The sequence below is a fragment of the Apus apus genome, chromosome 4 (genome assembly GCF_020740795.1).
Source record: "Apus apus isolate bApuApu2 chromosome 4, bApuApu2.pri.cur, whole genome shotgun sequence".
NCBI lineage: Eukaryota > Metazoa > Chordata > Aves > Apodiformes > Apodidae > Apus > Apus apus.
The window spans coordinates 4,827,061-4,848,809 of NC_067285.1; the positions used below are offsets into that span (position 1 = coordinate 4,827,061).

The 21,749-nt window shown below is 45.7% G+C and overlaps 1 protein-coding gene across 10 annotated transcripts in view; it reads right to left on the reverse strand.

Annotated features, from left to right (window-relative positions):
* Nucleotides 1-21,749, reverse strand: part of PLEKHA1 (pleckstrin homology domain containing A1) — a 66,839-nt gene that overhangs the window by 40,588 nt on the left and 4,502 nt on the right. For 8 of the 10 annotated variants that reach the window (XM_051619317.1, XM_051619314.1, XM_051619316.1 and 5 more), the window contains exon 1: nt 4,081-4,239. The exons of 1 other annotated variant lie outside the window; for it this stretch is intronic. The gene's annotated coding sequence lies outside the window, so the exon portion shown is untranslated. Of the gene's footprint in view, nt 1-3,752; nt 4,033-4,080; nt 4,240-21,749 lie in introns of those variants that run through there. One more of the 10 variants, XM_051619311.1, reaches the window with a different exon arrangement.

Below are 21,749 nucleotides of genomic sequence, written 5' to 3' on the forward strand. Positions count from 1 at the left end.
AAACCTGAACACTGTTTAAACTGTTGAATGCCACAAATGTCTACCAGACCTGCAACTCCCTACTCGTGCAGATAACATCTGTTGAAAGTAAGTGGCTCATATAGTTCTGCACCAGAAAGCTTAATAAGTTCCTTCTCCAAGATTAAAGAAACACCTACACATTCTAGATACTTCTGCAAGTCCCTGGAGGGAGAAAATGCTGCCGACTGCTGAGACAATGAACCAAGCTTCCTTCCTCAATAGCAACAAAATCCTGCTGCTTTACCTAGCACTAACAGGAAAGTGTTATTTATAAAATTGTGCCATATATGAATACATATCTAAATGTTTCTCAAAGTTAGGCTATCAAGATGACCTTAGGCTTACAAATTTTCAAAGTCCTAATTGGAGAGAGCAGTATAAGACTAGAAAAAGTCTGAAACAGCTCAGCCATATCTCCCATTCCAATTCATTTCAGTCCTCTGTGCACTGAAGTGTAACTTCAAGACCTGAACTTGAACCATACTTGTTACTCTGACCTCTACAGCAGGTGATCTTTTGAAAGCAGCTACATTATTTCTGTATGTCAGACAAGCTCACTAAAATTTTGATATTTAATGTTTGTTATATATTTTTATAAAGCACTGAGAGCAATGCTTCTAGCCAGGTCTTTCTGCCTTTAGGCTTTAAACCAAAATAAGACAGCTACTAATTACTGTATTTCTTACATAGTTTGTTTCCTGGTGACATCCACAGCATTTGCTCTACTTTGCAAAGAAAAAAAAAAAAAGTTTCATGGTACAAACAGTTACCTAAATTCCCATATTTTGGCCCCGAAGTTACTACCTTGTATTTTCATGTAGTTATACAACTGCACAAAGGTTTATTTGGCTCCAAATCCCAGTAACTATTTTCTAATAATGTTCTTTTGTCCATAATTATCAAGAAAAAAAACCAACAACAACAGTGCAAGAAAGATGGATGCTCTTGTCTCACAGGCCATTGTTCAGACAAAGACTGAGGTACAGCTGGGTACCAGGAAATGCAAACCCTGGCGTGCAAGGAAACTTCTCACTTAGGCACTGACTTCCCAGTGCTGTGGGTTAGCTGCATGCTGAAGGAACTACATTTACAATAACTGTCAGCTTAAATAACCAGGAACATTCAGTAATGAACATCAATGGAATTCAAAATCTACTAAAATAGATTAAGAATTTTGCTGGCCTGGCAGTCTGGGCTATGTCCAACACTACACTGGAGACTGTATTACAAGGAGAGATATGTTCACATTTCAGTAATGTCCTCAAGTTCTTTCTAATCCGTTACAGTCAATAAAAACTGACTTTCACACTTCCTCTCTTCTACACCAACTCCCTGACACACACTGTTATAATTTCTGCTGATATAGCTCCCTTGTCTTCTGAAATAAGCCACAGCTACTTGGAAAAACCAAGGCCCTTTCTTGCATTCAGCTCTTCTCATAGATGTGCCTGCCTCATTTCCCAAACGTGTGTCTGTCTTCTGTCACTCCATTACTCCTTCTGAGGAAGGATAAATACAAGGGGAGAGGAGGAAGGAAAGCATTAAGATGCTTCCTATGTTCTTCATGCACCGATTCTTCTTTGTCTATTCTCTAATATATGTGAAAGCATCTGCTCCTCTGAAACACTTAGATACTGCAATATCCCTTTCAGTCACCTTCTGTGCATCTTTTTCTTTATTTCCACTCCTGAATTGCATAACTAGACAATGGAACATAAAACACAAACAGCTTAAGAAAACAGACTTCACCTTTACAACTGACTAACCAAAAACGAAATGTTCTGCACTAACAAAATAAAACTGCAATGTTTAATAACTGCAAAAAGAACACAAGAGCATCACACAAAGTTTTTACACTTCACGCAAAGCTGTCCTCAACAGCCTAGTATTCAGTGATATCTAGGATACACAAAACCCTCGTGTAATTATCTCTTGGGTGAATCTCTTTCTGCAGCATCAGTGCTTATTTATCCCTGAACTAAAAGGCTCTCCTCCAAATATCAACCAGGCCAAGAATCTCTCTCCACCGTGAGGTATTTCAGCCCACTTTTAACACTTACTCATCGACAAACAAGAAAACAGCACTTCTACTCTTCTCTTCTTTATGTACCTGTCAGTTTTGTGCATTGTTGTGTGGCTGTTTCAAGTAAAAACAAGCAGAAGAAAGAGACAAGGCTGCAGGGACCCAAAAGGCAAGTCCACTGTTCCAAACCCACGGTTAAGACTTACTAGAATGCAGTGAAGGGTCCTATGAATTGATCCAATACAGAACCTCATGAAAACAGGTGACAAGATGTGAAAAAGTCTTCCTATAAGTAACTGGATGCATAGACCTTCTCAAGGACTACTGATTTTGCTTTACAGTTGGACCTGTAACTCAGTTGTGAAATAAACCCATACAAGACTTTATCTTACTTGAACTACTTTCAAACCAAAAGTATTATGCAAACCCCATCTTTCAAAGTGCAATAACTTCATTAAGACAGAGAAACATCACAGAGCAACCAGCCCAAGTTGCCATGCACAGCTCCACCTCAGTAAAGATTGTCTTTGTGCAGCATCACAATGAACACAGCCCAAGTATAAAAGGGAAGTCGACAAACTGAGGGAAAAAAAAAAAACAAACAAACCTTGCTGGGTTGATCAGAGAGAAGCTATTCCTAGCACCTCATAGGCCTACACTGTATGAACAAATATGGCTCTGCCTTCCAGTGTCACATAGAGCACTGGGTAACAAGAAGCAAACAGAAAAGGTCCCTTTACAGACATTTTGGGCTCTTTTAGTAAAAGTAAGCCATTTGTCAGAAGGCAACAAAAAAAACCTCATGCCAGTCAGTTCACTGTATGTCTAGCAGGCTCTTAAAAAGTACTATGCTTTTGTAAGAAGGTGAAGCATGGAGAGGTCTAGCTCTTATGAAAAAAAAAAAAAGTAACTCTCCCTCTCAGTTTTGCTCAGATAATCAATACCATTTTGCTCATGCCTAATTCATAACCTTCAGCCTAACAAATTAATAACTGTTTCCCCGCCTGAAGATAAACTGTTCTTCATGCTTGTTTATAAACATAATACATTAGTAATTGAAAAAAAACATACTTTTTTATTTTTAAGGCCTCAAAACAGAAGCCTGTTCCCGAAAGAGAAATTGTTGTTCTCTTTGTATTACTTTGCAAATAATTTATGCAGTAATATAATGCCTTTTATGAAGATGAGGCATTAGTTACACCTAAGGGAACTGCACAATACATAGAGTATTTAAGTTGGTGTTAAGTTATTAGCACTTCAAATGCCCACCTGGAATTTCACATCTGCGAAAACCTGCAACCCTGACAATATTCGTTACAGTTTAACATTCACTCAAAGCCGAGTTATTCACCTGAAGACACGCTGCTTGGGTAAAGAAGAAGCCCAGGTAACAGCTCAGCCAGGACACAACCCAGAGGTGCAGGCTGGCACTGCCAGCTTTCCCAAGCAGCCCTCCTCAGAACCAGCGGCTCGGAAAGGCAGAAGCCAGCCACCCCTGGGCGTTAGCTGTCCCAGCGGCAGCCAGCTCCCCGCGAAGCGAGGCCCGGGTGCTCCCACGCCCTCCCGGCACCGCCACCGCGGGGCTCGGCCCGGAGGAGATCGCTCCTGCCCGTCGTGCTTAAAGACCGAAGCGGAGACGAAGAGGGGAGAAGGGTAACAACGAACCAATCCATGGATAATGTCACGGGTAACGAGGTCACCCTCTTACCTCTGGGGATGTGACAGAGCCCTGCCCGCTCCGCCGGGGCGATGAGGCCGCGGCCGCCCCTGCCCGGCCCCGAGGGGAGCCCAGCGGAGCCCCCCGAGCTCGGGGGGACGCGGCGAAGCGGGAGGAGGGAAGCGACAGGCACGCGGCGGCGGCGACGAGCGAGCGGCTACACAAAGGCAGAGGCGTCGAGGGAAGCGGACACTGCCCAGCGCGGCCAAACCCCGGGGCAGGCACGGAAGGAAGAGCATCAACCCAGCGCCGTCCCCACAGGGCCGGCCGGGCCCGCCTCAGCCCCCCGGCCCCGCCTCAGCGCCCCGCAGCCACTCACTGGGGTCCTGCGCCGTCCGGGAGGCCCCGCCGGGACAGGAGAGCCGGGCCGTGCCGACCCGCCGCCTCCCTGCTGCGCGCTCCCGGCCCGGTTCGGCGCGGCCCGGCCCGGTTCGGCTGGCGCGGCGGGCGGCCCTGCCCGCCCCGGCGCCTCCGGAGAAACTTCACCCGCGCATGCGCCTCGCCGCGGGGGCCTTCTGGGAGATGTAGTTCTGCTGCGGGCGGGCCGCCCCAGCCCGCCGCTGCGGCGCAAAGCCCGACGGGAGTTGTAGTTCGCAGAAGGCTGGCTGGGGCAGGGGCTGCCCGGGGCCGCTGGAAGCCGTCGTGCCTGCAGCGGCGATTCACGCCTGCCAGTCCCGGTATTCCATCGCTTTTAACCACCTCAGCGTGTGCTGTGCTTGCGCTAAAACGCTTTGAGCTTTTCAAAACGGTAATGCGGATTTCCCCCCCCCCTTGCTGAAAGCCCCGATGCCTCTTAAGAACAGCAGTCATTTGCACTCGGCTGTTGGACGTCAATACATCTTTGTCTGAGGCTGGCGCTGACCCGGCGTCCCTCCCCGGGAGCCCGAAGCTGCCTCCGAGCACAGCAAGGCAGCCTGAACCCGGGCACCATCAGTGCCCTGCCATTCCCATGGCAACTCGTCCCCATCCAGCCCTGCCTGGGTCACTCACTCTGCAGCTGCACCAGCCAGAAGCTTTTCAGCCTGGGCTCCATTCACTATTATTCATACATTCATTTATTTTTTTTTTATTATTATTATTATTTTCACTTACCAGTGTTTCACTGGAGTTAATGTCAGACAATTAACAGCAGCCAGCACTGCGTCCCTCCCCTGCTGAGCTCCCCAGTTGACGTTCCCCGTGTCCTGGTGGCTGTGGCAGCTCATTAAAGGATGGCAGGACCTGGGCTGCCTGCTGTCCTGTGTGTGGAAGAGCCCTTGGAAAAAGCAGCTTGTCCTTCTTTGCAATCAAAAAGCCCTGCAACCAAAAGCCACTTCACAACACAAGTGCAGGAGGTGGCAGCATGAAAACCATGGCATCTACAGCCTGGCATGTCTTAACTCTCAAATACATGGTGATAATAGGACTCAAGAAAGGGGAAAAAAAGAACATCATTTCCATACATAAATTCCATACATAACTTTCAGTACCTGAAGGGGCTGCAGGAAAGCTGGGGAGGGGCTTTCTACCAGAGAGGGCAGTGACAGGACAAGGGGTAATGGTTTTAAACTGAAAGAGGGGAGATTTAGGTCAGACATCAGGAAGAAATTCTTCACCATGAGGGCAGGAAGGTGCTGGAACAAGTTGCCCAGGGAGGTTGTGGGAGCCCCATCCCTGGAGGTGTTCAAGGGCAGGTTGGATGAGGCTTGTGCAGCCTGGTCTGGTGGGAGGTGTCCCTGCTCATGGCAGGGAGGTTGGAACCTTATGATCTTTAAGGTCTCTTCCATTCTTCGTCCATACCTTCACCATTCTATGATTCTATGATTATTACACTTAAAAGTTGGTATATATTATACTGGAATCAAGTACCAAACCTCATGTGTCGCTACGACTGGTCAGAGGCTGAGCCTTTTGTCTTTTGGTTCCCCACACGTGTTTCATGAATGTACTTCCAAGAGCAGTGCAACTAACACGATCTGGCTATTTTTAAAGGTTTATATTGCAGCTTAAGCAAAGGCAGTTCTCTATATACGTGACTTTCTCCTCACTAAATTGTAAACATGGAAGAATTAGGCACAAGGCTAGAAGAGGCTCACAGTATTTAATACCTCACTTCACCTTTTCCTCTGTTTTTACATTAAAAAATTAAAAGATGAGAAGAAGGGTGAAAGCAAAGTTTATTTCTCCCCATGAATGACACACACACTGCAGGTGAACCCAGTGGGATAAGTCTCCATGCTAAACCATTTAGGTATTAATTTTTGATGTCCAAAATCACCTGATGGTAAATATAGTTATCCCCAAGGCCTCTTTTTAAAGCAAAATTTCCTTCCAGTAGGAAGCTGCTCATGGATTTAGTGTCATGATGTACTGGTGTGTGGGCTTCTTAAAGCTCAGCTGAGCTCTCCAACCTGGAGGCAGTTCAGCACCTTCCGTGTTCCTTTCTGTCGAGTGTGCAAATGGAACAGCTGGAAGAAATCCTGGTGACAAACAGTTAAAGTTGATGATCTTCAAGGTCCCTTCCAACCAGGGTGATTCTATGATTCTAAACTTCAGGCCTGAAGTGATCAGATACCTTCCCACCCTCCTGCAATACACAGTATTTGTGCCGAGATGACGACAGAATCTATTTTTTTTTCACCTATCCTGCAATTTTTAGACATTTTCAAGAATAAAGTCTGCAGTGGCTTGTGCCCCGTGTGGTGCCACTGACTTCAGCATAGAAATTGGCTCAGAGCTCAGTGGATTCCAGCAGAATCGTGAGACAGGCACTTATTTCCTCTCCAGTTGTCTCAATTCATCTTTTTCAAAAGCTGGCAGGTATTCTCACAACAGTCTTGATGCCTGGGAAAAAATATTGGCAGGCCCCTTTTTTGCCCATCCTTTACTGAGGAGCTGTTTGTGATTCTCATCACTGGAACAGGCAAGAGAATTTGGACATCAATTCCTACTGGGATCCCAGTTACTCAGGGTACAGTCTATAATAAATCCCATTTGGTGGGTGACCTGTAACAATATGCAGCTTTAGGAACAAGTGTTCATTTCACAAGGTAGAAATTTCTCCCAGTAGAACATACCTGTGTAACAGTAATACCCAAAGTAGTATATATATTAAAAATATATGAAAATACACATCTAAAAATAAGAATATCACGTTTGTACCCTGTATATATAAATACACATCTTGCACGTCCTGCCAACGAAGCAAAAAGATTCAACAATTCCAAAATATCCCAATTGTTAAATTTCCTAATTATGTCTTCATGATGGATAATTTTATCCAGCAGAGGAAGCTCAGCAACATTATACATAGGCAGAAAGAAAGAACTATAAACAAAACCTCACTTCATTGCTCCAAAGAAATTAATTCTGCCTGAGACAAAACGGTTTTGTTAAAACTAACAGTTATGATACAGTGGAAAACAGGAACAAGCCTGGCCAGTGAATTACTAAGTGTGGAGCAAAATGCTCTCACTATATTCTTTTTTAATGGGTTCAATATTGGAGATTCCACCCTGTGCACTATTTTAAGAGGGACATTACTGGGCTCAATGGGACTGCTTTTCTTAGAGGATCAGGAGAGGTCATAACTCTGCTGACACCTTCCGTGTTAACCACCAAGGAAAGCTTTTCCGTCGTTAAAACTTCATCCCAGAGGATGAATCTCTGAGTTTTCTGCAGTGACACAGTATTGATTAGTTAATGTTTATTACTTACTTAAATTTTTTGCCACAATGTAGAGGCAGGCAAAAGTTCTCCAAGGTTCCTGGCAGTGTGACCTGGGGAAGAAGCCCCTTGGGGTTGCTAATGGCTGTGACATGAAACACATGAGCAAGACGGGCTCTGAGAAGCAGGGCTGTCATCTCCACCTTGGGACTACAGTTGTCTTCACCTCCAAAGACACCCTTCTTCACCCCAGTCATGGACAGTTTCTGAAGCCTGAGCAGGTGGCAACACTGATCCCCCAGCTACCACTAGCTATTGGGTAGTGAAGGAAAAGCACCCTCTCCATCCCTGCAGGTGAGCAGCTGCAGCTCAGAAGGTTTCCCTACAGTCCTTGCCTTAAAGCAAAAGTGTGTGTGTGATGGGCACCCCGAGGGCAACCCAGACAAGCCTCTTCCCTCCACGCCTCCGGGGGGAGGAAAGGAGCAGAAGAATTAAAAACCCTGCACCTATAAGCAGGGAGTTTAATTCCAAAGCTGCTGTAAAGCCTATTGACAATATGCATTTTAAAGCCTCCAAGTGAGAGCAGAAACCTCATCTCTTCTGATGAAATTATGTTGACAGAGCTTGGGAATTTAATTTCTTGTGGAGGTTGAATTCACTCAGCTTCAGCTGCCAGTCATTGGGTCTGGTTATTAATTTGATACTGGGTAGAAAAGCACCCTGATGTAGCTGCTATGTATAAGTACCTACACACAGTGATTAAATAATTTCTCAGCCTTTTGAGTTAAGTACTCCATTTCCCTCAAAGTCATATTTAAACACTTTGAGCTCCTTAGCACTAGTTTCATATTCTTCTGTTGCAGTTGTTTTCCTCATTCCCATGTGCATAGCATTATACTAAAAGGCAGATTCTTCTTCTTCTCTTTCTATCCAACAGTGCATTTTTTCTCCCATCCTTTTTACATAGAAAGTTGATTATCAAAACCAAAAAGCCCCTTTTTTCACCTTATTCTATTTTAGCCCGAAGCCATTCCGCATTTAAAAAATATGGGTTTTCTTTAAAATACAGCATCTCTGCAAGAAAAAGTTTGAAATGTTTTCTTCAGCTGGAGACTCTCTCTTTCATTGCAAAGCTTAAAAGGCAAGAGCTTAATCTCCTTCAGCAAAGGGCGTTTTCTGCACTGAAATCTATGCAAACTGCCCTGAGGGCTTTCAGCTTGCACGGTTGTTACAGTCACTTCCCCAGCTCAGGACAGTGCTTTGCTTCCAAGAGATACAGTTTCTGCAATGAGATACACAATTATGTTTATTTCTTTTTTCACGGTGCATGGTATTATTAGTGTTCTCCTAAATAAGAACACCCAAACCTGGAATAATGTGTCCAGTTCTGGACCCCCCAACATAAGGACATCAAGCTTCTGGAAAGAGTCCAGAGGAGGCCATGGAGATGATGGGAGGGCTGGAGCAGCTCTGCTCTGGAGACAGGCTGGGAGAGTTGAGGTGTTCAGCCTGGAGAAGGCTCCAGGGAGACCTTAGGGCACCTTCCAGTGCCTGAAGGGGCTGCAGGAAAGCTGGGGAGGGGCTTTTTACAGGGGTGTGGAGTGATAGTATGAGGGGTTATGGCTTTAAACTGGAAGAAGAGAGATTTAGGTTGGACATTAGGAGGAAATTCTTTAGTGTGAGGGTGGTGAGACCCTGGCCCAGGTTGCCCAGAGAAGCTATGGCTGCCCCATCCCTGGAAGTGTTGAAAGGCAGGTTGGATGGGGCTTGGAGCAACCTGGTTCTGGTGGGAGGTGTCCCTGCCCATGGCAGGGGATTGGAACTAGATGATTTTAAGGTCCCTTCCAACCCAAACCAGTCTGGATTCTATTATATGATTCTATGATATTACAGGGATTATTTACATTTATATTAGAGCAAAACAGATGGTTGAAGCTGCTCTCATTTGGACTGTTACCTGGAACCATAAGGTTATATTTCACCAGAACAACTCTGGAGGTGACAGTCTGTCACAGTCCATGGCAGGTGGCAGTAAGAAAGCTTTCATTGAGTTGTAGCAAGATCCCCCAGGATGTTGCGATGCTGATGCCCTGCCCCATCCCACCCTCTGACTTGGCTGTGGCTGCTGTTTCCCGTGCTGGGGAATCCCTTGATGATGGCACTCTGAGTTTCCCCAGCCAGTCATGCCAGGAGGCAGTCTGAGAAGATGTACCAGGTGGTGAGAGTCCCACTGCTGGTGTCCCCTCAACCCCTAAGTGGGTCAGTACCCACTTAGGATGTGCTCCTCCAGCAAGGGGCAGCCCCCACAGGGATGTCCACAGACCGAAGTGCAGAGCCTCAGACCAAGGGCTAAGCCCACACCATGGCCCACTGACATCCCTGGGCTGGGCACAGGGGTCATCTTCAACCACCCAAATAAACACTAGCCCTGCTTGGGAAGCAGCAAGTGTCAGGAGAAAGGCTGGTCTGGCTTCTTGAGCTGGGGCAGGTCAAGACACTGCAAGGAGCCACTCTCCTTCGGGAGCAACATTCAGCATGGAGGGAACAGCCCTTTCTGGTTCCAAATTTACCTGCCAGTTTCACAAGCCTTAAGGATCTATGCTCAAAACATGCTTTAGTTTGTAAAAGCAAAGAGCTGCCTGGTCTTCTGTATGGGCAGAGAACGATTTGCAGGGCTGGGAAGCAATGGGTGCTGGTGGCCATTAAAAAATGTCCAAGAGTTGAAGTGTATGGAGACCTTGGTTAACAAATAACATTGTCACTTTTAAGCTTATAAAACAAAATCGAAGAAGCAATTATTAAAGATTTCTGAAAATATAAGGATATCTCTATAAAATACACCATCTAACACTGCGCAGCTTTAAATAGATAACAAAAATAACCACATTTAAAAAGGAAAACAGAAACTTGGATTAGCATTTAAAGTATATAGGAGGGACCCAAAAATCTTGGAATGTTCAGATTTAGCAAATATGTGAAATTCTGAGGTTCTGATGACATTTCCAAGTTCCAGCTTTTTACCCCAATGATGTCCCCTCCCCAGGTTGTTCCTTGAGCACTGTTTTACAGAAAAATTCTTCTGTAATGTCTCAGCTCGGTCTCTGAGCAGAAGACACCTGTCTTCCTAGGAAAATCCCCAGTTTTCCTACCTCATGACTTCTGAGGAGCTCCCAGTATGCAAATCCCAGCTTTATTTGCTTTTGCACACCTCCCCGTGTGCCACCTTGCAAACTCTGCTGCCTTCAGTAATGTCACTTTTTATTTACATTGGATTAAAATTGGCCATTGGGATTAAAGAAGCTGGAAATGAGTGACAGAGCACTGGAACAGGCTGCCCAGGGAGGTTGTGGAGTCTCCTTCACTGGAGACATTCAAAACCCACCTGGATGCGTTCTTGTGTGATGTGCTCTAGGTGACCCTGCTCTAGCAGGGGGGGTTGGACTAGATGATCTTTCGAGGTCCCTTCCAACCCCTAAGATTCTATGATTCTATGATTCTATGATTCTATGAAATTAGGTACCAAGCTCAACCAAACTTCAGTGTTTGTAACTTCCAGCTGCTCTGGTTTTCAATATAGGAAGCCTTTGCACATTGTGCACGTTATGCAGTGGGTTACTGGTGTAAACTGATTGTGACTATTTTGTCATCAGAAGCTGCCCAGCTCAAGTCTTGCCAAATTAAAATACTTGGATTTTTATTCCAGTCTCTTGAGGATCTACACTTCTATTGAAGTCGGTGCAAGAAGAAGGCTTCTTTAGTTGGTTCTTATGTTAAGTTATGACATTGTCTATCAAGTCCCCTGTTGCCAGCAGTTCTTATCCAGAAGCCCCTGAACTGGTAACTGCTGATGGGGGAGAGACCTGGAGCCAGCTCCAGCCCTGCCAAGTGGAGAACAGCAGCCCCTGTGCCTGGGGCACGGCCAGAGCCCACCACAGGGCATGGAGGCAATCACAGCCTCTCCTTCTTGGCCCCCAGGGATGCTTTAGGAGGTAACAATTTTTATCTGGAGCAATTTTTCCAACCCCTGTTGCCATCAAGGAGCACACCCAGGGCTGAACATGAATGAAATTGAGCCACTGCTGAGCATGATTTAACTGACAATGCACCCAGTACCGCTCCAGATACTGCTCCAGCTTGTCTGGCTTTTCAGCATTTCCTTTCTCCCCAGAGAGTCTTGCTAAAACCAGCTCCACTGGTTGTAGCAATAGCTCAGAGGGGTTGTGCAAACAGCAGCACTGCCAGGTCATCTGCACCTCCGCTCAGGCGGTGGCAAAGCCAGCGTCTCTGCTCCCTGCAATCTGTCATCCTGAAGTAGGCAGATGTTGACAGCTGTTCTCATGCCAAATGCTGCCCTTCCTGTCAAGCTACTGTGCTCATCCGGCCATAATTTATCTAAGTTGGCCAGGTGGCTTTATATTTCAAAGGTAGAGGCTCTGTTTCCTTGGTCAGTGGATTGGATTTTTGTTTCTCCTGATACCTGGAATGGCAACATTTCCAGACGGTGTATTGGGCTGCTCTGGGACATTTTAGGATTTTTTATTATTATTCTGTAGACAGCTGGGCTATGAAATGTGTCCACCTTTCTTTTTTTTTATGACTGAATGCAATTCTGATATTAATGATGAAAAGATGACTGGTTCTGTCAATCCTGTTTTGTCCTGAGGAAAACAGAAATGACATCTCCTTTGGATCACCTGGTTGGCTCATTGCACCTTAGAAATATTTAAAAGGAACTGCAATGGCATGGGCCATGTGTCTGACTTCACTACTATGAAAATACCTCTGTAGATATTAAATAATGTCTTATGAATCACTAACACAAGGATGAATTAAGACTGGGAAGGAGCAAGGTGGTGCTGATGCAGGGGACAAAAGAGAAAATAAATATTTGAGGGCACTTCAGATACAGCTTCCTTTTAACAGACATTAATTGAGTTACAGTTTTGTCAAAAGCAATAGGAATCCAACAGGAGTATCTTACGGTCCTGTTTTGAATTAATTATTAACCAGCAAGAATAATCAAATTCATTAATTAAATTTGGCTGTCTCCATTAAAAGCATATCAGGGTGGTTCTCAGTGGCAGACCATGGCCAGATCTGACATTTCTAAGGGAAAAAAGGGTAGGCAAAAGAGAACAGCTGCTTTTCATGGCACATGTTGGGAGAGGGCAGAGGTGAACCTGTGCTGGGAGCAACCCCGAGCTGTGCTGGGGCACGAACCTGCTCCTCGGGGAACAGCCCCACAGGGCTGCCTTGGGTGGCTGCAATGGCACCACTTATCTGGAGTCACAGGCTGGTTTGGGTTGGAAGGGACCTTCAAGATCACCCAGATCCAACCCCCCTGCCATGGGCAGGGACACCTCCCACCAGACCAGGTTGCTCCAAGCCCCATCCAACCTGCCCTTCAACGCTTCCAGGGATGAGGCATCTACAACTCTGAGCAGAAATTTAAGAATAAAATTTAAAAAGAGTAAATAATTTCTCCCTAATATCTACTCTAAATCTACCTTCTTTCAGTGTGAAACCATTGCCCTTTGTCCTATCACTCCATGCCCTTGTAAAATGTCCCTCTCCAGCTTTTCTGCAGGCCCCTGCTTACCAACCTCCACAGCCAGAAATTGTGCTACAGCTTGAGGCTAGCAGGTAAAAAGTGTCCCATTCACTTAATAGCAAAGGATTCTCTTGTTTGGATTGTACTCTCAGGTATTCCTTTTGTGCCTCTTTCATTTGAGAATCCAGCAACCATTGTTGCTGGAGACTGGGGAATTTCAGCCTGGGTGGAGGCTGGGAGCAGGGCATGGAGGTGGCTCTGTGGTCCGTGGGAGTGGAGGTACGAGAGCCATGGGCACCATCCCATGGTGGCTGTCTGCTGGGGAAGCATCCTCCTCCTTTCAGTCTAGGGAGCTGCCAAAGCACCAACCACCCCTGGCTCCTCTGCCCTTAATTTGGGTTGTTTAAAATTAAGAGACCCCTGGGAATGCTATAAAACTGCAGTTTGCTGAGAAATCAAGGACCAGCGGGCTGTGATGTTGGAAGCCAATTTACTCCACAAAATGCAAGAGCCGTGATAAGGAAGAACAAAGGACAAAAAGAAAAAAAGGCAGAAATCATGGCTAACAATTATATGACTAACCACTCACTCCTCTGCAACAATTAAACATTAAGCTCCCACTAGCTAAGTAAACAGAAAAAAAAAAAATGCCCTCTGAATTCCCCCAAGGCTTTGTCTTTTGTAGCAAGGTCTGAACTTGAAGGATGAGCACAGCTGCATCCTCTGCTGAGCTCCCCACTGGGGGTGTCTGTAATGGGGGTGTCAGTAGTGGGGGTGTCTGTCTGTAAAAGGGGTATCTCTGGCTGGCCTCACCTTGTGGTGCCACGCACACTGTGCCTATGGCTCCCATACCATCCCTATAGGTGCAGCAGGGTGTCCAAGGCTCCGTGCCTCTGCAGAGCAAGGAGCTGCACCTTATCTGCACAGGTTCTAGCCCAAAGAGGCAAAATGGTGCCTCTTTTTTTTCCTACAAAGGGTAACTGAGGTTTTCCTCTCCTTAGCTGTTACAACCCCTCTAGATTGTCCTCCTTTGGCTTCCTTTTGTGCACTAGGCAGATCCCAGGCACATGCAGGTTGCCTGTAGCCTGAAGTTTGGCTTTTGCTACTTATCGCCTCCCTTGTTTGCCAGCGCAACTTTAATTATCCCGACGAACTTCAAAAAGAAGAAGGAGATTTTAAATCATCCCAGATTACAAAGCAAGGAACTGAATTTACTTTTACAGGGCAGCCTTGCCCAAAGAAAGACCGCAGAAGTGGTTCTCTCAGAGGTGGACTCAACCACCACTTTATCAAAGGAAGGAACGGAGCAGCCGGCTTCCCACATGGCTCCCGTCCCAGCTCCAGCTCCTGTCCCAGCTCCAGCTCCTGTCCCTGCAGAAACCCGACTTCCCTCGGGAATGCAGCACAAGCACGCACAGGCATGCTGGAGGGAGCAGCTCACAAACAGATCTTCCTTTCCAGGGTCCCACAATGCTCTTGATTAAAGAAAAGCTTGGCTTTCCCCCTTGGCTTTGGTCTGCTGCCTGTGTTTGTGTGGCAGGCTCTAAACGGGGTCAGCAGAAGTTGCTGAGGTGATGGTGATTCAGATTTTTTTCCTGTGGACAGCAATGAGTCACTGCAGGAAGGTAGGGAATGGATTACCAGGAGGAAGGCTGAGGCAGTGTTATCCCATAGGTAGGGGTCTGGGGGCAGCTGGAGAAAGGGTATTGAAAGTTCCCCTTTACTGGGAATGAAGGCTTTCTCATTGGAGCATCTCCACTCCTGTCAGAGCAGCAGTCCAGCCATCAGGTGCCCAGGAAGGTCTGTGGCCATGGTGAAACTCTGTGAAAGAGCTATGATCCAATTCCAGGTCACTCCCTGTAGGTGTGTAGAGTAGGGAAATGGGGATACCCTGGCTACACGTTGTTCACAAATCAACCGACTTTGTTCAATAGCCACAATAAATCCAGACACACAAGAGGTCAGATGTGCAAAACTGATTTTTTTTTTCCAAAACTTGAAAATGCCCCACTCCTCAAGCTCACCTCTGAGCACCATCACTTGGAAGGGAATCAGGCATTCAAAATAAAAATTAGAAGTAAATCAACACAAATGTTTATTTCTTCAGTGCTGAGTATAATGTGCTGGTATAGATGGGGCTGTAGTGTAATGGGACTGTTCATCAGCAGAACCAAAGGTAAGGCTTGGCAATTACAGCTGCTCAAGTTATCATGTCTAACAAGTTAAATCAGCCACATGAAAGCCTAGCTTAAAATATTTATTATTTTTTTTAATGTTTGCAATAGACTACAGGCCTGTTCCCAGCTGGGGAATACGATTCAAGGAATGAGAAGAGGCATATTAAGGCAGATTTGATTGAGCAAATGTGCAAATAAGAGTGGTGGATTAAGGACTTAGCTTTAAAGAGTACAACTGTAGAGCTCTGAAGGAGTTAGAGGGCTGGACAGGGGAATGCAAATGGAAATAGTAAAATCAAAGAGGAAAGGGAGAGAACAAGGGGAAGTAAAAAAAATGAACAAAAAAAAAAAAGAAGGAAATGATGGAGCAGACATAAAACCAGAGGAGATTACCAGGAAGAAAATGAAAACAAATGGAGACTGGGTTGACCTCTTTCAGATGGTGATGCTGAAATGAAAGCACCTCCCTGAAACCTAATGTGGTCACTTCAGTTCAGCTCCCGAGAGCCTCGTAAAACCAGCGCGATGTTCCCAAAGATACGGAAAACAGCGAGTTCCACTGCTGTGTCATCTGTTTTCTTTCATTTGATGGAGGCCATGACTTTGATATTTTCCACCAGACTGGCCCGATTTGGGTGTTAGGCTGTTTGTTTGTTTACAAATAGAGAAATGTCTCCCACATCTGTCTGCATTCTCCTAGCAGCTACCTCATGTTTCTTGCAACTTCCCACCCTTGCCCACGGACCCTTCTTGGAAGGTTGGTTTAGTCTGTGTTTGTTGAAACACCCTTTAGCTGAACTCCCTTAGCACAGCACCAAAATGACAAACTTGCAATGGATGAGAGCTGTCTTAGCCTTTACGTAATGTTTTGCTAATTTTAACAAACAGGTTGAGCGGTAGGAACCGGTGGGGATGGTGAAAAGGCCATGAAGAGATCACATAGTCAGATATTTCTGGAAACGTCTCAATTTCTAGAAATACAGATGAAATCATAACGAGATCAGAGTGCAGCTGTGCAGGGAAGAGGCCACTCTTTTTTCACCTCCATCGTCTGGCCAAAATTAGTCCCAAACTAGTTGGGGAAGTGATGTTGTCACTTGGCTTTACAGCAGCTAGAGCAAAAACCTGTGAAATGGCCACAAGCTGAGGCTGGGTATTAATGAGTCCCTTGAGGCCTTGAAGCAGCTCCCAGCTCCTATCATAGAATCATAGAATCATATCATAGAATGGTTTAGGTTGGAAGGGACCTTTTATCATCTAGTTCAACCCTCCTGCATGGGCAGGGACACCTCCCACAAGCCCAGGTTGCTCCAAGCCCCATCCAACCTGCCCTTCAACACTGCCAGGGATGGGGCAGCCACAGCTTCTCTGGGCAGCCTGGGCCAGGGTCTCACCACTCTCACACAAAAGAATTTCTTCCTCATATCTCATCTCAGTCTCCCCTGTTGCAGTTTAAAGCCATTGCTCCTCATCCTATCACTCCATGCCCTTGTCAAAAGTCCCTCCCCAGCTTTCCTGGAGCCCCTTTGGATATTAGAAGGTGCTCTAAGGTCTCCCTGGAACCTTCTCGCCTCCAGGCTGAACCACCCTAGCTCTCTCAGCTTGTCTCGAGACCAGAGCTGCTCCAGCCCTCTGAGCATCTTCGTGATCCCTGTCTGACCATCTTCATCCCCATGTGCATCCTGCAGCAGCTCACCACCTGGGACATCCCTTGGTGTTCCCTGCTGCCACCACGGGAAGCTAACTTAATTTGGGAAATACACGGAAGCCAAAATGTCAAAGCCTGGAGTGGAAATTTTACAAAGAAGCAAGTTGTTCTCTGCACAGCCAAGTCCTCAAGCTCACAGATTTGTGCCTGACCCTTATCCCCATGCTGCAAGGCTCCCAGGTCCTTCCCATGTCCTCCTGGCCATCTCCTGGGGGGCCAGGACCGTGGGCAGGACCACGGCCAAGGACCAGCGTCCTCTCCACCAGGATCCTGACACACATCTCTCCTCATTACCCCCTGCTGGTTTCAATCATGCGGGCAGGGATGTCAGTATCTTTGGGATTTCTTTGGCTCTTGCAAATTTGTTTTTAATAAGCCAGCAGGTTCAGAATTCTGACAAAATCTGTTTTAGCTGTAGAGTTGTTTTCTGTGTAGGAACACATGAGAAGCAATAAGTGAGCTGGGCAGCTGAGCACCTCTACAATTAATCTCCTAATGGCCATCCCTAAATGTTTTACATTTCCTACTATATGTCAATGTTATAATTGTACAGCTATTTGAAGGAGAGGTTTTACTGAACTATCTCCAGGAACAGTTTACACTCAAATACACAGCAAACTGTTGACTGCTAAAGCTTTTACAGAAATGGTTGCCTTAAATTTCCTTTCAAATTTGTGATTTAGTGCAAGAACACTGCCATTTTTTTAGCAAGCAGAAAATAAACTTTATGCTGTAGAAAAGTGCACATGGTCTTTGGCAGATTGTTTTCCTGACCCCAGAATTACTATGAAACTTGTATTTTAAATACTGAGGATCTTGAGAGTAAATGTATTTACAGAACTGAAAGCCTGACCAGAATGACAAATGAATCCAGCTCCATCAGAAATAAACAGTGGCCTATTCATAGCTGTTTCAAAAAGGGAAGAATTTTGCAGATGTTGGGTCCAGTTATATAAAAAGACAGTTTATAACCAGCAGAATGTGTGTGCTGAAGTCAAGGGAAGTCTCCACAGGCACATGTTTTTCCCATAGCTACGTGACTTCATTCCCCAGCGGCCTGGCTTCGTTTTGATACATGCTCCTTTTCATCTCTGACCATCGCTCCATCCCCTCGGTGGTGGGGTTGCTGGAGAGCACAGTGAGAACTTGGAGAGAACTGAAGTTTAGGCTTAGATCCCTGAAGACATCCCAATCCATATTCACAGGAAGGGTGCCCTGTGCCAAGGAAAACTTGCTCCGGGAGCCGGCACGGGGGCTCTAGCTGCACTCCCTGGATTTTAGGAAGGTCAAACGTTATTCTGACGTACCCATCAGTGCTTCCATGGTGCCTGCTGTGGGAAATGCCTGCTCGGAAGGCAGCTCCAGCTCCCATGGGCAAGGCTCTGCCTGTCTGGAAGCGAAATTTTGAGAGCCCTGTGTCTGCAATCCAGCAGGAATAAAAAGCTGGAGCCTGTTTTTCTCCCATCTCAAGCGATGGGAGAGTCAGGCAAAGGGCTGCAATTCAACCAGCGGCAGAGCTGGGGTAGAGCCAAGAGGAGCTTTTAAAGTGCTCATGAGTTGACACGGATTTTCATTTGAAAACCCTGATTATAGAGCATCTGCACTGAAGTGCAAAGCACCAGAACCTGTCCCCTGGCTTGGAGCCCAACACACGCTCCATTAAACCACATTTCTTTTATTCTAAATAAATAATCTGCATCCTTTATGGCACCATAATATATCTCAGGCAGTGTCTCTGCAGTTATTAAAGTAGAAGAAGAGGAGAAAGAGATTGATAGAGGATGTTTCATGTGCTAAAAGGCAGAATTAATCATAACCCAGGTACAGGGTGGCACTGCTGCATCAGCTCTGGCCTGAGCCTGCCCCTCCGTATATCACCATGTTGCACAATATTTCAGCTGTAACACAGAAATTTTGGAAGAGAGTCATCCTGGAAAGAAAGATTTATACCCAAGGTGTGGCTCTAAAGGCATTAAAGAAGATCTCTTGAGCTGAAACAGGCTCTCTGGGGGCAGCATGGGTTGGGTTGCATGGATGGCTGCAGAAGAAGTCAAACCTGCAGGGACCAGAGGCTGCAAAAGTCATGCACTAAAATTCAGAGCGTAGAAGAGGGGTAGGAGGAAAGGACAGAGGCTGGAGGGTCAGAGAGGGCACAGAGCAGGGTGTAAACTCATAAGGATTTATAAAAACTTTTGCACCAGTGACCAGGATTAGGCACACTCATGGCTTTTAAAGTCGGAGCCCTCTTGGAAAATATTATTCTATCAAAAAGAAACTAGAAAACGTGTGGAATTGCAGGAAAGCTGAGATGTGAACACCCCCAAACATTTTCTTCCTATACTCTAGAGCCAGCTTTTGCCACCCAAGCCCATGCCTTAACACGGAGGAGATTGCCAGTTTTCAGCAAGAACCTCTGGGGAATGGAAACGGACTGTTGATCGAATTTACCCTTCACATGGGTGTGTTGTGAGGAGAGGCTGCAGTTGCTTATTTTCATTCTGTGACAAACATGATTAGTGGGCTACACTGATCACTCCTGCTTCACCAACCCCATCAGGTGCTAAAATCAGTTCTCCAAGTGAGGAAACATTAAGACTACTTGAGGAGGTGGAAGAAGACAAGGGAGTGTCTTGGAATGGGTGGTGGCCATGCTTCAGCACTTACACCCAAACCAGGATCTGTGTTGGAGGAATTCTAGTGTATCAGTAATCTAAAATTCTAGAATGACTTCTGGCCAAGCATTTGGTTTGGCAAAAAAAGCTGCCATCTCATTGGTCTGAACTTTGATCAGAAAGGGTATAATCTATGCCTGAAACTGGAGTTTTGCAGGCAAGGTGAAAAGAAAAAGCATGTGACTTCTGAGTAACTGTTTAAAAGTCCTGCCATAAATGCAGACAGAGGAACCACAGGCGATGCCTCTTAAATAACTTTTTGCAAAAGCTCTGCAAGCAGTTCACAGGTCTTCACAGGAACCTGGTATGCTGCTGTGGGAAGTGCAATCTTTTCTAATACTGTTAATTTTCATAAGCCCTTTCTTGTCTGGTGGTTAGACCACAGGTCTACAAGTCATAACACAGGGGTAGCATTCCTGCTCTTCCTTAGCCCTGTGTCTCACCTCAAGCAAGACGCTCACATCCTTACATTTCTCTAAACCTTCAGCTCTAAAACTATAAAATATTTGCCCATCTCTGTTGCTCAACTGAAACAACATTTGCAGAGCACTTTGGGCTTTCAGAGGAGAGGCATTATTTATTAGTGCAATTCCAGATTTGGGTTACGCCCACACAACCTGCTCCTTCATGTGAAACAGCATCATTGCTCCCACTTCCTTTCCGTGCACAGGCCTGGTGTTATCTGCGTTAGGAAGTATGATTAAGGAAAGAACTATGCTCCTTTTTAAAGCTTTTTTGTTGGCAGATACCTACATAGCATGTGCTTTTCCTTTCACAGAAGCAATTTGCCTTTTTTCTAAGCTGAAAGCCTTGCTTCAGCGGGGCATGTTCCTGAGGTAACCAATTAGCATTTCGCATCAGGGCTTGAGGCCAAATGCCACCAACACTTTCTTTGAAGTGCTGAATATCTATCTCCTTTCAACACCAATTTCAGTAAAAATTAAGGGAACTCCAGTACTCCAGAATTGAACCTTGGGCAGGACAATTGTCATGGAGGCTGCACATGCATCCCTTGTAGAAAGCACTGATGTTGATGTACAAATTATTTTATTTACAGAACCTGTGCTTGTCCACCCTCCATCTTAACCATGACCCCTGAAACACTCTGCAGCTTCTAGAAAGAGCCAAGTTAGTTAATGGTCATGTGTGGACAGCAGGATCAAAGGGCAAAGGCTGGAGAAGTGAGTCTAGCAAAAGAACTATGTCAGCAGTCTGTTGAATCAGCTCTTTAAACAAACTGCTGGATGTCAATGTCGGGTTTTGCAGCCTGATGTGCTGACAGGCCCTTGTGTTTGCTTACTAAGGGCAAAAGCATCATATTTGTCATCAGCTGAACAACAATAGTTGGAGGCAGCATTTTTGTCATTGACTCAAGAGGTGTTGCAACAAGCCTGATCTTCTCTGGTACCCCGTGTCTGCCACCGCATTTTAAAATTCATGGACTTTGCCTATTCTTACTTTATTTTTTATATGTCATATGAGAGTCCCAGATCTTTTACACACAGTAAGCATCTACTTGCCACAAACACCACATCAGTGCTTAGACATAGCAAGAATAACTGTGGCAGAGTTCATCCTTTTCTAAATGCCTTCTGCAAGAGGATCCAGTCATTCTGGATTTTGGGGGAGCTGATCAGTACTGGCCTGTGTCTCTGACCCTCTGGAGAGGCAATGAACACAATCCAGGCAAAAATCTGTAATGCATATGGGGAAACCAACTGCCAAATATTGTTTGTGTCCACTGGTAATTGCAATTTAGGCTGGGAGACTGGAGCTCCTGTTTATATGTGACTTTATTTCAGGAATCACCAGAGACAAGATTCTCCAAGGTGCTTTCAGCAGGAATAAAAATGTTGAATCCCATGCCAAGGTCTGCATGACACGTTTGATTTCCCTGCCGTTTTTGCTGTTACTTCAAATTCATGGAGTGCTGTAGAGTTTTCACCCAGGATCAGGGAGTTTTGCAAAATTGGTACATGCAGGTTAAACAAGAGTGTGTATTTGTGAAAAGTAAAGGGATTCCCTGGAAGGGATGGCCACCCCTGCCAGCAATGCTGGGAAATGAGTTGGAAAGCACCAGGCAAACACTTTCTCTGCTGTGCCCAAGGAGAGACACACGTTGCAAACACAGACACCTCACTGGTGCTTCCAGGGCTCATCCCATTCCCAGACTTGGTCCTTCCAATGCAAATTATTAAATATTTGGGTAAGAAGGAAGATCAGCCTTGGTTCAAA